The sequence below is a fragment of the Bufo gargarizans genome, chromosome 3 (assembly GCF_014858855.1).
Source record: "Bufo gargarizans isolate SCDJY-AF-19 chromosome 3, ASM1485885v1, whole genome shotgun sequence".
In the NCBI taxonomy this organism is placed as follows: Eukaryota; Metazoa; Chordata; class Amphibia; order Anura; family Bufonidae; genus Bufo; species Bufo gargarizans.
The window spans coordinates 195186957-195201993 of NC_058082.1; positions in this window are offsets into that span (position 1 = coordinate 195186957).

The window sequence follows — 15037 nt, forward strand, 5'->3', positions numbered from 1 at the left end:
TACCTGTCTGGCTGCCTTTGAGCCTGGACCTACCTGTCTGGCTGCCTTTGAGCCTGGACCTGTCTGGCTGGCTACCTTTGGAACTGTACCTGTTTGGCTGGCTGACTCATGATTGTCTGGCTGACTGCTTCGGAATCTGTGCCTGGCAGGCTGGCCGCATTTTAGTATTTGCCTGGTTGGCCTCATATACCTAGGGAGAAGATTGCTTCTGTGTTTATTTTGGGATGACTGCTCTTGCTGTCTGTTTCTGCTCCTAGGTTTATCCACATGGCTGACGGCTTCTGCGGCCGTGTCTGCATGGGGGGCGGCTTCTGGCAGCCGTGTCTGCATGGCTGGTGTCTTCTGCTGCCATGTCTAAATAGTTGACCGCTCATACAGCAGTGTCTGGATGAATGTACTTGGCTGGTCAACCGAATGCTTGTATGCTTGTGAGACTCTGTCTGGCTGACTGCTTTGAGTCTATGGGTGGCTGCCTTTGAGCCTGTGCCTGTCTGGCTGCCTTTTGAGCCTGTGCCTGTCTGTCTGGCTGCCTTTGAGCCTGTGCCTGTCTGTCTGTCTGGCTGCCTTTGAGCCTGTGCCTGTCTGTCTGTCTGGCTGCCTTTGAGCCTGTGCCTGTCTCTCTGTCTGGCTGCCTTTGAGCATGTGCCTGTCTGTCTGGCTGCCTTTGAGCTTGTGCCTGTCTGTCTGGCTGCCTTTGAGCCTGTACCTGTCTGTCTGGCTGCCTTTGAGCCTGTACCTGTCTGTCTGGCTGCCTTTGAGCCTGTACCTGTCTGTCTGGCTGCCTTTGAGCCTGTACCTGTCTGTCTGTCTGGCTGCCTTTGAGCCTGTGCCTGTCTGGCTGCCTTTGAGCCTGTACCTGTCTCTCTGTCTGGCTGCCTTTGAGCATGTGCCTGTCTGTCTGGCTGCCTTTGAGCATGTGCCTGTCTGTCTGGCTGCCTTTGAGCTTGTGCCTGTCTGTCTGGCTACCTGTACCTGTCTGTCTGTCTGGCTGCCTTTGAGCCTGTACCTGTCTGTCTGTCTGGCTGCCTTTGAGCCTGTACCTGTCTGTCTGGCTGCCTTTGAGCCTGTACCTGTCTGTCTGTCTGGCTGCCTTTGAGCCTGTACCTGTCTGTCTGTCTGTCTGCCTTTGAGCCTGTACCTGTCTGTCTGTCTGGCTGCCTTTGAGCCTGTACCTGTCTGTCTGTCTGGCTGCCTTTGAGCCTGTACCTGTCTGTCTGTCTGGCTGCCTTTGAGCCTGTACCTGTCTGTCTGTCTGGCTGCCTTTGAGCCTGTACCTGTCTGTCTGTCTGGCTGCCTTTGAGCCTGTACCTGTCTGTCTGTCTGGCTGCCTTTGAGCCTGTACCTGTCTGTCTGTCTGGCTGCCTTTGAGCCTGTATCTGTCTGTCTGCCGTTGAGCCTGTACCTGTCTGTCTGGCTGCCGTTGAGCCTGTACCTGTCTGTCTGGCTGGCTGCCTGTGAGCCTGTACCTGTCTGTCTGGCTGCCTGTGAGCCTGTACCTGTCTGGCTGGCTGACTGCTATTGAGCCCGTACCTGTCTGTCTGGCTGCCTTTGAGCCTGTACCTACCTGTCTGGCTGCCTTTGAGCCTGTACCTACCTGTCTGGCTGCCTTTGAGCCTGGACCTACCTGTCTGGCTGCCTTTGAGCCTGGACCTGTCTGGCTGGCTACCTTTGGAACTGTACCTGTTTGGCTGGCTGACTCATGATTGTCTGGCTGACTGCTTCGGAATCTGTGCCTGGCAGGCTGGCCGCATTTTAGTATTTGCCTGGTTGGCCTCATATACCTAGGGAGAAGATTGCTTCTGTGTTTATTTTGGGATGACTGCTCTTGCTGTCTGTTTCTGCTCCTAGGTTTATCCACATGGCTGACGGCTTCTGCGGCCGTGTCTGCATGGGGGGCGGCTTCTGGCAGCCGTGTCTGCATGGCTGGTGTCTTCTGCTGCCATGTCTAAATAGTTGACCGCTCATACAGCAGTGTCTGGATGAATGTACTTGGCTGAGTGGCTGTCTATGTGACCTGGGGTGCCGCCACGTCCTTGTGGCGGTCTATCTTACTGGCTATGCATGCAGCTTGAACTAGTTCTGTGGCTATGTTTGGTTGTCAATTTGTAGTTTAATACTCTACAATAGGCATAGCACTCCAACAAAGCCCTGTAATACTCTTGATGAGGAGTGAGAAGATGGGCTGGACCATATTGCTTGAATAGTCTACAGTATGAATGGCGTAGCAACAAAGCCCTATGTGGCTCCTGGTGGGGAGTAATAAGATGGACTGGAACATTTAGTCTGGATGGCCTACAGGAGGTATGGCGCACCAGCAAACTCTATAAATACTTGCTGCAGACCCGTGAGCTTCCCCGGGGGATGGATGCCACTGTAGTTTTCCATCATGGATGCCAGATTGCGAGGAAAATTGGAGATTTGACGTCTAAAGTTCTTCTGGTAAATGTAACACAGGGCCTCCAGTGGATCTTGGATCAAAGCATCTGTCTCGCAATATATTCTGCACCAAAGGAATCTGTGTTCAGCAATCATCTTCAGTTGGTCATTCCTTGTCAAGATAAGTACTTCTCTAAGATGTTTTTTTTAAATCTGTTATGATTATTTTGCTAAACACTTGATGAGAAACCCATATGAGATTTCTTTTATAAGATTATGTTAGATTTAAGTATAATATCCGGTATTAAAATTTCCTAGGATGTTATTGATCCGACCCTTTTCCTTTAAGTTCGGACCTCTAGTTAGCTTTTAGATTCCCTATGCTTCCATCTGGGTATTCTTAGCTCTGATTTACTTTTCAAGCACTTTTGATAAGCCCAGGGATCAAAAGGAATAAGTTGCCACTGTCTGAATATTAGGAGATGCCTTATACGTTACCTAGTGGTAACTAAGGATTGGAGAAAGCCCTCTGCACTTTTTGTTTCCTTTTTCTGGACTAAAGGGTGACCTGGTAGAGTTCACTAGCCAGATGGCTTAGGTTATTTTTTCTCTGGCTTACGGTACATCTCTTCTGGAAACATTTCTACTTGCGCAGTCTAATGTTTCTATTGAGCAAACCTGTAAGGCTGCCACGTGGTTTTCTCCTTCTACCTTACCATCTCTATCAGCTCCAGCTAAATTCTGCCTCTGTTCTTTTGTCGGTAAGAAGTTCTGCAAGTGGTACACCCCCCCCACCCCACCCGTAAGGAAGGGGTATTCTTCTCTGTAAATCCTCTCTGTGGTGCTGTCGTGGCGGAAGAGAAAAATGATGATTACACTTACCGATAATCAGATTTTCCAGACCCCATGACAGCACCCTTCCTTATTCCCTCCTTGGTGTTTCTGGGTTCTTGACTTAAGTTGCACAGGGTGTAAATAAAAATAAATAAATATATATATACACATAGATATACATAATTAGATAAACTAACTTAGGTCGGAGAAAAAAAATAAAAAAAAAATAAAAAAAAAAAAAATATATATATATATATATATATATATATATATATATATATATATATATATATATAGACATACATAATTAGATAAACTAACTTAGGTCGGAGTCACACTCATGCTCTGTAAACCACTGAGGTTGGAGAGAGGCTCCACCTTTTTATTCTGCAGGTTTCCTTTTCCTGGGGGCGGATCCTCTCTCTCTCTGTGATGCTTACCGGTAAGTGTAATCATAATGATCAGTCCCTTCCCTGACTTCACAGCTAAATATCCTTCTGACGTGTAAAGCCATCTTTGCAAGTGATGCGTTTTCAGGATGGTATTACTGTTAGTGAGTGGTAATAAATTCCTATTTACTGAAGCAGTTTTAGGCTGGATTTACTCATGCAGTTTCTCTGGTAGATTGTGAGGCAGTTTTTTTTAAGCCACAGTGACCACAGTTTTGCCTGTGTCTTTCCATCGATAGGGTATGTTCACACATCGGATTCTCAGCACAAGTTTCAGTGCGGATTCTGCACTACAACCGGCTCCCATTGTTTTCAATGGGAGGCCGCGTCGCAGTTCATGTGGACGAGGATTTTATTGCGTACAGTTTTTCAGACAGACCCAAGAGTGGACATGTCCACTAGGCCTCATGCACACAACCGTAGTTTCCATTATGCCCATGACAGCACCCTTGAGAAACCGACTCTATCCAGGACAGGAAACAGGAACTTTCGTGGAGAGCTTTTAAGGAGGGGCACTCCACCACCAGTTCCTGTTTCCTGTCCTATGAATAGGATGGTATTTTGTGGAGAGCAAATTTTAGGCTGCAGGAGCCCCTGAAGACACTTTTAATAGGGGTAAGTCTCCATTAGGAGCCGCCTGCAAAGTCTGGGGTCCTCCTTCTGGGTCCTGGATTCAATATCTGGCCAGTGTTCCTGGGCAGTCCCAGCATTACCGGGAGGTGATGCTGTCACTCCAGATTTTCCTGGCGGTGTTCAGAAAGTCCGGGGTCTTTCTCTGCCTATCACCCTGCCTGGCATCTCACAGAGGCAGGGGGTGGGAGGAGAGTCCTGCTCCGCCTGACCTGTGCGCGAACCGGAAGTTGTGCCAGCGTAACTTTCGGTATTTGGAACGCACGCGGTGAGCGTTCTGGAAGTGGGGGAGGAATTTCTCTTACTCAGGCCGCATGGAAGCACCGGCAGGGACCTGACCTATAGTGCATATATTACCCTTTAGCGCGTGGTCAGAAGGAGCCAAGCCAGCCTACAAGCATCGGTGGATCCCATATGGAAGACGCTCTCGTCCTGTCTACTATAATGGAGGATGAGAGTAGTCAATGCGCAGATGTTCAGGAAGGTCATGAAGCCAGACCAGTACTCCTGGTGGGGTTAAGGGGGTCAATCACCAACTTTTATATTTCCTCTGTCAGGTTTCTAATAGGGGCTTGTTATCCTATATTTAATCAGTGTCAAAGAGGGCACTAGGAAAGCTACCACAAAGACCGGAGGCAAAGAGTGTGCTGTATGCAAGAAAAAGCTCACCCCTTTCTGGTCTAAGTTATTATCTCAGCATTGTGTCGATAAGGTGGTAGAAGAGGAATCCCCATCTCTGCTTCAGAGCATTAAGAATATTGTCAAATCTGAAGTTTCTAATTCAATGAAAATGTTTTATGAAGTGCCTCCCTTCCTCAGCATCTGGCAAACAGGGTCACTCTGTCATGGTATCTGATTCCGATTCTTCAGACGAGAATGAGCAAGGAAAAATCCTAGAGATTGCAAACTTGTCTTCAGATGAAGAAACCATGCATAGACCCTTATTTTCGCCTGAGGATACGGAATCTCTGCTGAAGGCTATTAGAGCCACTATGAAAGTGGATCTAGAGAACAAAGGTCGGTCCAAGATATAATGTTTGGTGATCTGGGGCACAAAAGATCTCTGAACCGATTTTGGATGACCTTCTAGAGAAGGCATCTGATAACAAAAAAGGGTTTCCTGTCTCTCTCACAAAAGACAACAGTTTTTTCGTAGAAATAAAAAGATTTTCAATAGAGACTAAAGACAAAATTTCCGACAAGAAAACAGAAATAGGAAGTTTAAGGGATTCCTCTTTAATTCTCAGTCCTCTTCATGGTCCAAAGCTGGTCAACAATGACATTTTCTGTCCCGTGGGGGGGAAGACTATCTGTTTTCTCAGACATGGGGAAAAAAATCTCATCAAGCCCGTGGTTTCTTGGTATTATAAAAGACTGTTTCCATCTAGCGTTTCTCTCCCCCCCACCAGAAAGATTAAAAATTACAAATCTTGTGCAAAATTCTACAAAGAACCTAGCACTAAGACAATACGTTTTTTCCCTTCTAGAGAAAAAGGTTCTAGTTCCTGTGCTGGACTCAGAGAAAGGGATGAGGTTTTATTTGTTCGTTTTCCTTGTCTCCAAGCCAGATGGAACATTCAGAATGATCATAAACCTGAGAGACTTAAATCAGTTGCTAAGATACAAACAATTCAGAATGGAATCTATACAGTCCACAAGATGTAAACCATTGATGAGCCTCAAAAATAGAAAGGCTAGATTAGAGTTTGCCAAACGACATCTAAAAAAGCCTTCACAGTTCTGGAGAAGGAAAGGAACTGCTCATGATCCTAAGCATACCACCTCATCAGTAAAGCATGGTGGTGGTAGTGTCATGGCGTGGGCATGTATGGCTGCCAATGGAACTGGTTCTCTTGTATTTATTGATGATGTGACTGCTGACAAAAGCAGCAGGATGAATTCTCAAGTGTTTCGTGGAATATTATCTGCTCATATTCAGCCAAATGCCTCAGAACTCATTGGACGGCGCTTTACAGTGCAGATGACCCAACGCATACTGCAAAAGCAACCAAATAGTTTTTTAAGGGAAAGAAGTGGAATGTTATGCAATGGCCAAGTCTATCACCTGACCTGAATCCAATTGAGCATGCATTTCACTTGCTGAAGACAAAACTGAAGGGAAAATGCCCCAAGAACAAGCAGGGACTGAAGACAGTTGTAGTAGAGGCCTGCCAGAGCATCATAGGGATAAAACCCAGCATCTGGTGATGTCTATGCGTGCCAGACATCAGGCTGTAATTGACTGCAAAGGATTTGCAACCAATTATTAAAAAGTGAAAGTTTGATTTATGATTATTATTCTGTCCCATTACTTTTGGTTCCTTAACAAGTGTAATTCCTACACCGTTCACCTGATTTGGATGTAAATACCCTCAAATTAAAGCTGGCAGTATGCCGTTAAAGCACATCTTGTTTGTTTCATTTCAAAACCATTGTGGTGGTGTATAGTGCCAAAAATGATAGATTTGTGTTGATGTCCTAATATTTATGAACTTGACTCTCTCTCTCATATATATATATATATATATATATATATATATATATAAAAATACATATATAAGTTTGTGTTAGATGTTTTCTAGGACAAGTTCTCACAATTAACTGGTGGTTTAGGTTCAGTGCCCCTCCTTAAGAGATCTCCACGAAAGTTCCTGTTTCCTGTCCTGGATGGAGGCGGTCTCTCATGGGCTCATGGAAAAGTGATTACCAGTAAGTGTAATCTTAAATTTCAGTCCGCATCCGATCTGCATTTTTTTTGTGGATCATTCAATGGGGCTACAAAAGATGCAGACAACAAACCATGTCCCTTCTGCAACCCCACAAAAAAAATAGAACATGTCCTATTCTTATCCGTTTTGTCCAGTTGTAACAGAGGGCAGGACATACCGATCTGCAAAATGTAGAACGCACATGGCCAGTATTCGTGTTTTGCGGATCTGCAATTTGCAGGCTGCAGAAATGGTTACGGCCATGTGCATGTGCATGAGGCCTTATTGACACTTCACCATTCAATAGAGCTAAATCGAGAGAGAGTGACCACAGTATTCAAAACCACGGCCATTGATGGATTTCCACGTTCAGACTTCTTCACACAGTTTTTAAAGCAAGGACCAGGAGTGGAATTAAAAAAGGAAGACTTTGGGGGAAGGTATGAAGTCCTGCTCTCTAGAATTCTGGCAAATAAGTCTCATAATAGGACTTTCAGACTTTTCGAGCTTATTTGTTAAAACATTTTAAGACACTAAAAAGGCATTTATCAAACTGGTGTAAAGTAGAACTGGCTTAGTTGCCCATAGCAACCAAACGGATTCCACCTTTAATTTTCCAAAGGAGCTGTCAAAAATGAAAGGTGGAAACTGATTGGTTGCTATGGGCAACTAAGCCAGTTCTACTTTACACAAGTTTGATAAATGACCCTATTTAAGTGCATTTTTACAACATGTATGCTTAGCCTGCCCAAGGAGTTCTCAGGGATCTTGAAATTGATCCATCCAATAAAGGTTAACAAAGTTTCTAAAATCAGTTTTTTAGTGGCGTCGTTCCTAAAATGATGTCATTTATAGATGACTTCTATTATATAAGCCCCTAAAAGTCACTTCTGAACTAAATTGTTGCTTAAAGTTGGCTTAGGAGATTTTCTTGAAAATTTTGAAAAATTGCTTCTAAAAGTTCTAAGCTTTCTAAAGTCCTAAAAAAATAAAATGACTTTTACAAAATGATGCCAACATGAAGTAGATGGTGAGTGTTAAAGGAGTTTTCCCACAAAAAATATTCTACATTTTTCAGACTAGCATCTGAACATGTTTGTAATTGCATGTAATTAGAAATTTAGTATAACCTCCGAGTTAGGGCTCATTCACACCACCGTTGTTTTAGTCCGCATCCGATCCACATTTTTTGCATGTCGGATGCAGACTCATTCACTTCAATGGGGCTACAAAAGATGCGGACAGCACACGTATGTCTGTTCTGCAGCACTCACAAAAAAATAGAACATGTCCTATTCTTATTACGAACAAGGATAGGACAGTTCTATTATGGGCCGGATGTTCTGCAAAAATGCGGAATCCACGCTGCCTGGTATTCTTTTTTTGTGGACCACAAAAATTACTACGGCCGCATGTGCCCTTTATTCACTGAAATCTATCTGTATGGCGCCATTTTCTGTTTGCTCTTTTTCATAATTCTTTGTCCAGGTCACTGAGATGGAAGCACATGCTCAGCTCCATCATGGTTCAACTGGCACCAGCTTCAGTAGAAAGAACACACCCCCTGAGAGAGTGCACGCCCTCTGAGCCGCCCGCTTTAAATAAATCTAGTGGAGCAATTAAAGCAATGAATGGGAAGATCTCTGGATCCATGTGAGGTACAGGACTGGTTCTAGCTTTGTCATGTACTATATGATGTCTGATTTTCACTTTTTACATAAGTCATAGGATAACCCATTTAAGTAATAATTATTTTTATTGTGTATCACTATCTATCTTAATAGCAGAGGAATTCAAATTCAGAAAATGTCAGTAAATTTGGGATTTTTCTTATATATGAAGGTAAAACATATCAACCAAAATTTACCACTGTACAATGAGATTTCTTACAATCTCATCCATTTTGCTGGTACTGTAATTTGCCTGTGGAACTGACAAGCATAAAAAAAAATATTTTCAGCTCGAGGTTTTGGAAGCAGATCTGCATAAAAAAAAACATGCGTAAAACACACAAATAACACCTGGACTTAAATGGAGCAGTTTTTTTTTCTGCTTCCTATTCGCTTCAATGGAAGATTCAGTGCATAGATGGGGCATGCTGCTGCTTTTTTAATCCTCTGCATAATACAGTATCAGATAAGTAGATGAGATTTAAAAATCTCATCTACATATTGCAGAAATTTTCCTTGCATACATTTTTTTTCTACATATTTTCATTACGGATTTTATATTTTGCAATGGAAAGGGTGGAATCCAGTGAACTCTGCGACTGAATTTGCATGTAAATGTGGATTTTGCTTCAGAAATGCAGCAAAATTTGCATGAAAATCCACACAGAAAATGTACAGAACATACATTCCTATGAGCATGTGGCCCAGCAATGCAACGGATAAGATTAAAAAAATCTCACCCAGACGTTGCAAACAGTGTACGCATCGGAATCTGCACAGATTTTAAATCTGCAGCATATCAATTTATGTTTCAGGTAGAGATGAGCGAACCCTTTGAGATTTGGTTTGTTTCAGTTTCACCTAAATTTTTAAAAAGTTCTGTTTGGACCTGAATCGAATCTACCCAAACCAAAGTTGCTCCAATGGCCTTGAAAATTGGTAGATAGTTCCCTTCTAAGGGCTCATTCAGACGACAGTAGGCAGATGGTGGGTCTGCAATATTCGGGCATCGGCTGTGTGAATCACTGATGCGGACCTATTGACTTGAATGGGCCCGCAATCCGCAAGATACGGCATGGTGCGGATCGGAGGCACAGATGTCCTATCTTTTGCCGTAAATTTTAGATCGCTGACCCTTTCAAGTCAATGAGTCCGCATCGCTATACAGGATTCACACAGACTGTGCCCGTGCATTATGGACTGCACAGGCGGCCTACAGTCATGTGAATGAGCCCTAACACTAGAGATGTTTTTTTCTATTTGTTAATTTTTTGGGGGGGAATCTTTACATTTTCTCTAAATAGGGTGGCACTGACATACAGTATTAATAGCCCCATAAGACGCACTTTTTTCCCCTCTAAAGTCACTGCGCCTGCCTTATAGGGCGAATACTAATGAGTGCTTCCATTATGGAAGCGCTCATTAGTACCAGAGGACTGGGAAGCGGTCACTCCCCAGGCTCTATACTCGCTGCTTCCTGGTCCTCTGCCATAGGCTGTGCTGTGATCTCACGATGTGCGCGTCGGGTCACAGCATAGCGCGTGGCAGGAAGAAGAGGGAGCTAGATCTTGGGAGCCCGTGGCACCTGAAGCAGGAAAGGTAAGTTTTTTTTTTTTTTTTTTTTTTTTTTTTTGCTCTGAGGCATGGGGCTCTAATCTTAGGCATAGGGATCTGATCTGAGACATGGGGGTCTGATCTGAAGCATGGGGGACTCATCTGAGGTCTGAATTGGGGCGTCTTATCTATATTGGGGCTCTTATCTGAGATCTGATTGGGGGTCATTCACATTGGGGTCTGAGCTGAAGTCTGATTGTGGGTCCAATCTGAGGTGTTATTGGGGTCTTATTAAGATTGGGGGTCTGATTGAGGGTCCTAAAAACATTGGGGGTCTGATTGGTGGTCTGATCTGAGGTCTAATGAATAATTTTTATTGTCCTCCTCTATAGCCTAGGTGGATCTTATAGGGTGAAAAATACGGTATATAGCTATGGGTAAAGGTATGGGTGGACCAGAAGAACAGAAAGCTAACTGGTGATGTCAACTCACCCAAACAGCGTGTTTAAAAACATACTGCGCCGCCACATGTATTATGCTTTTACATAATGCAAAGGTTCCAAAAATTGTCCCTTAGAGTCCATTCACACATCTGCATGAATGGGTCCGGATCCGTTATGAAATTTTGCGGAACGGGTGCAGACCCATTCATTTTAAATGGGGCTGCAAAAGATGCGGACAGCACACAGTGTATTGTCCACATCCGCACTTCCGTTCCGCAAGAAGAAAGAATATGTCCTATTCTTGTCCGCAGACACAGACAAGAAAAAGCATTTCTATTACAGTGCCGGCCATGTACGGTCCACAAAATGCGGAACGCACATGGCCGGTGTCCGTGTTTTGCGGATCCGCAATTTGCGGACTGCAAAACACTTGCGGAGGTGTGAATGGACCCTTATTGGGGGAAGATGATGTTTAAACACACATGGTGTTATGGGATGAAAACAGTGGCTTATTGGGGGACTAAGCATTCAAAAGGTTCTCCGCTTTTCCTATATTGATGAACTCCACCACTGATAAACTATTGAAGTGAATAAGACGGAGCCGTCCTATTGAAGTGAATGGGACGAAAGAGCTTAGTTTGAGGATAAGTGCTACATATTTCACCCTTTGAAATGCAGGGCAAAATCTGTGGCAAATCCTTAGCATGTCCACACTAAAATCCAAAGCAAAATCCAATATCTAAAGCATTAGCAATGCGTTTACTGTGGCTTGACCGGACGTGTAATAGTGACCTAAATCCTTCCTTATATTTTCCATTCCCTTTGCATCTACTTCAGGTTTCACAGAACTCATATTTTTTTTTTCTCTCTTTTCTATCTTTCTTTTATTTCAAAATGTTTGCTCCCCCCCCCCCCACCATTTAAAGGGTTTTTTCCGACACCCAGGACTCCTGCCAATCAGCTGTTTGAGAAGTCAGCAGCACTCACAGTAGTGTTGTGGCCTTCTTTCAGTTTTTCGTAGGCCAAGTGTGACTGAGCTGCGATACCATGCATACCCGCTTTATAATGTATGGCGCTGTGCTTGGTAAGCAAGGAGAAGACCGTGGCACTCACATGAGCATCGGTGCCTTCTCAAACAGCTGATCAGCGGGTGTCCCAAGTGTCGGATCCGCACTAATCAGATACTGATGACCTATTAAGAGGATAGGTCATCAGTATTTAAGTCTCAGAAAACCCTTTTAAGCACTTTAACGCAATGACAGCAGTAGAAAATGTCAGAATGATACTGACATATTGTCACGGACACTCCGTGACAGGTGCCAGGAGATCAGAGAGGCTGGCAACACATGGGTTAATCCAGTGTTTCCCAACCAGTGTGCCTCCAGCTGTTGCAAAACTACAACTCCCAGCATGTCCGCACAGCCAAAGGCTGTCCATGCATGCTGGGAGTTGTGGTTTAATCTGACTGGTTCCTTGTGGATCATTTGTGTCTGTGTTGTTTTGGTAATGACCACACCTCTTGCAGGCGTTGTCGGTTTGGTCATTTACTTCCCCCTATTTATTACTGCTTCCCCCTTCTGGGGGTGCGGTTTATAGCTTCAGTTTATGGACTCTGGCCTGCTGGTTGTTGGATCTCAGTTGAGCTCCTGGCTCTGCCTTTGCTCCACGTGAAGTTAAGTGTTGTCATCCCTATTTGTATTTTGTTTGTTGTATTTCCCTGTCTTTTGTATCTAGGCCTAAGGGAGACTCCTGTTCATCCTTCTGGTGGAGGAATAGGTTGTCTCAAGTCCTGTCACTATACCAGGGCCCTATAGGGTGTGTTAGGGCTCTAGGTTCCTGTGTATGAACTTTGCTACCATTGAGGTAAGTTCATACTGATAGGTAGTCAGAACTTGGATTAGGGTATTTCTAGGAGGTGACCTTCTCCTTTACCCTAGTTTCCAGGCCTAGTTCCTGTCAACTTTCCTCCTGTGTTTGGTATGGAGTTTCCCACCCACACCGCATCCGTGACACATATATAGCTATGGGTAAGCAAATGGTTGACGGTGTTAACAAGTGACCAAGAGCTACACTACTAAAAGGGTTATTTCAAGCTAAACAGTTAATTGTGTACCAAGAGTCAACCGTTGTGATTTGTTGTCAAAGCACTTATTTCTTTATGCGCTATGTATAACTAATGACAATGTATATGCAACAAACAGTCCAGCCTGCTCTCGTTAGTTGGGGAGTCTAAGCTAAGCCAAGCTAAAGACAAGACCTACATGTGTGACCTCCTGATAAGTAGGCCCGAAGGAGAAGCATCATCCAGGAAACACCATCCCTGAAACTGAAGCTGCCAGAGATCAATCTAACTCAGATACTACTACAGAGGGAATGAGAACAGATATCCACCTAAAACCACATTTCAAGGCTCTGCCCTGGATTCGAACAGTAAGGTACTACTCGTTTATGGCATTGAGACTTTTCTGTTTGTGGAAATGGTTAAGTGTCTCCAGCACCCACAATACTTTGAGACAGACTGGCACCCCTCAGCTTGAACATTAATGAAAACATAATTGCACACCTGTTGTCACGGTCCCTCCCATGACAGAGGTAACTCCTTGTCAGGTGCAGCTTGTGGTCATTACTGAGGCTCTATTTAGTTCTGACTCGCGCTGCTTACCATGCGGTTGATATTTCCTGCTGGAGTTGGTTGAGCTGGTGTGTTGTTCCTTTGGATCTCCTGCTCCTCCATTCTTCTTTAAGCTAAGTGCATTTTGTTGTTCGCTTGTGTGTGTTGTTGTCTAGGCCTCAGGGAGACGCTGGTTCGTTCATCTGGGGATGAGCCAGTAGTCTCATTCCCTGCCACTACTTCTAGGGCCTTCCAGGGTCTCCAGGGCCTAAGGTTCCGGTGTATGAATATTTCCACCTTCAGGGTCTACCCATATTAGCAGGAGTCAGGGAGATGTCTAGGGATTCCTAGGAGGTCACCATCCCTCTCTCTTAGCTTTGAGGCCTAGACTCCGGTCTATTCCTTCTGTGTGTTATCCCCTCCCCATTACCCGTGACACCTGTTGTTATTAGGGAAGATTGTGTAGTGTATTTAGAATAAGACTCGGGGAGTACCATCACCATGATTGCTGCTGCCTACACACAGCAATTGGGAAAAGTAAGCTCTGTGATATACCGTATTTTTGGCCCCATAAGACGCATTTTTCCCCCCATTATGGAAGCGCTTCATTAGTACCGGAGGACCGGGAAGGGGTGAAGGCTTTGTACTCAGTGCTTCCTGGTCCTCGCCTGTCGGTTGTGAAGGCTGCGCACAGTGTGAGGGCGCGCTGTGACCTCATGCTGTGCGCACCTGTTCACAGCACAGAAGACGGAAAAGGAGGAAGACCGAGCGTGGGCGGTGAGGAGCGGCTGTGTTCGGAGCAGGAAAGGTTAAAGGTTTTTTTATTTTATAAAACATGAGGTGCTGGGGGGCAATTTGGAGATGATGGGGGCAATATGGACATGCTGGGGGCTGATCTCGGGCAATATGGACATGCTGAGGCAATGTGGGGCTGATGTGGGGCAATGGGGACTGCTGGGGGCTGATATGAGACTGCAGGGGAATGATGAGAGGCATGAGGCTCTTATCTGAGGTCTTATTGGGGTCTGATTAACATTGGGGGTCTGATTAGTGGTCTCATTATCTAGTATAGAGAGACTTTATTCAAACTGGACCTGGTCATTGGTTCCATCATCTGCCAGCCCCTGCTCCTGTACCCCTGTCTTACCCCCTGCCATACACCTAACGTCAAAGGCACCACCACCTAACTTAAGGTAGTGGACTCCCAAAAAGACCAAGGTGTGCCAAAGGGAAGAAAGGGTGCATACTCCATTCACTGCATGACCCAGGGAGCGCCAGAGGGAAGAGCGCTACCGTGCACCATGAGTGCCACTAGGAACATCATTAGCAATTGTGACTCCTCCCATCCTCCCCTTCGTGTCACTGCACAAACAGTGTATTTAAAAACACAAAGGGTAAGGTAAGGTTTAAGGTGTGTAGAGGTACGAATAGCAAATGTGGCAGCAATGAAACAGATAAGGCGGTAAATGTGTATGTGGTTTTGTGGGTAATAGTAGTAGTGGAGGCTGAGTAAAGCTAATGGTAGTGGCAGTAGCTGCAGTAGCAGTTGCGACGGTGGCAGTAGTAGCAACTGCTATTCAGTACAGAACATGATGATAGGCAGGCAGACAGTGGCATAATAGGGCCAGCGATAAATAGCCACTGTCAGTAATGGCAGATCTAATCATGTCCTCATCTGGAGATGTGGTTGTGACGACTCCACCTGCCACACAGAAAACTGACACTGGAACTGGACAAGATGGTACAATGAGAGAAACGGGAG